This window comes from Nanorana parkeri, unplaced genomic scaffold (assembly GCF_000935625.1).
Source record: "Nanorana parkeri isolate BGI_ZX_2015 unplaced genomic scaffold, ASM93562v1 scaffold310, whole genome shotgun sequence".
Classification (NCBI taxonomy): domain Eukaryota; kingdom Metazoa; phylum Chordata; class Amphibia; order Anura; family Dicroglossidae; genus Nanorana; species Nanorana parkeri.
Window position 1 is genome coordinate 1,338,534 of NW_017306578.1, and position 1,126 is coordinate 1,339,659.

The following is a 1,126-nucleotide window of genomic DNA, read 5'->3' on the forward strand; positions in this document are numbered from 1 at the left end:
CAGTTCCCCACCAGGTCCACCAGCAGAGGGCGGGAACAATGCTAGTTTACTATTGGCTATTGCAAATTGAAATAGCCAATAGTAAACTCTCAATGCTTTTGAATGGGAATTTTTCCTCTATTCTGACATCGCTCGTGCCAGAATGAAGAAAAAAAGACACAGCGCGGTTTCTCTCCTTGGCGGCCGGGAGCGGGGGGCTCCCGGGGCCCCAGGTAGAGTTTTTACATTTTTTTTACTTTTTTTTTTTTTACAGCAGCAGAGCCGCCGGACAATAGGAAACTATTGGGCGGAGCTAGCTGTCACTGCTAGCTCTGCACAATCGTTTTCTATTTACTTTTTTCACTCTTTTTCTGTTCTGCTCGGTGCCTCTGAGGGACCGAGCAGAACAGCCGAGCCAAATGCCGCTTGGCGGCATTCGGCTATTCTCTCACTGCTGTTCGGGATCTTTCAGAATAGCCCGAACAGCAGTGTGAAGCCTGCCGGAGGTTCGGCTCAGCCGATCCAGCTGTTGGATCGGCTGAGTCGAACTCCTTCTGCACTTCGGATCAGCCGAACATGCTGAGCATGTTCGGCTGATCCGAAGCCACACGAAGCAAGCCGATGTACGGCTGATTTCAGCCGATATACGGCTGAAATCAGCCGTACCAGCCTGAAGTGAATAGCCGAACAGTGTTCGGCTCACTTCACTTCTGATCGGTCATTCACTCGGCTGCCCTCGGCAGCTTTGTGAATAGACCCCTAAGTATCCCCATTGGATGATTTCCTCTATATTCCTATTCCGATGACAAATCAAAATTTTTTAATGTTCTGTTACTGTCAGTCCCAGTAACAATGGCCACCAGGTCATATATACAGTAAATATCAGTAACAGAATTCTGACAGGGCTTTTAACCACTGTAACCTAATCTAAAAAAAAAAGTTTTGGCTTTAGATACCTTTCAACAGCACATATTCAGATTTTTACAAATTCCCATTGGTTAATGGTTGTCTTTAAGGTCCGAAAATTACAGTCATCTGAAAACATCAGAAATTGTTTGGTCAGGAAGTTGAGGAGAAATAAGTCAGAATATACAAAATATATCAAGTGGTATACAGTTTAAATATATGTATATTTATATATATTAAT

The 1,126-nt window shown here is 44.2% G+C and overlaps 1 protein-coding gene across 1 annotated transcript in view; it reads right to left on the reverse strand.

Annotated features, from left to right (window-relative positions):
• The window catches only part of FRAS1 (Fraser extracellular matrix complex subunit 1), a 269,028-nt gene that overhangs the window by 176,893 nt on the left and 91,009 nt on the right, over positions 1 to 1,126 (reverse strand). The window lies entirely within an intron of this gene.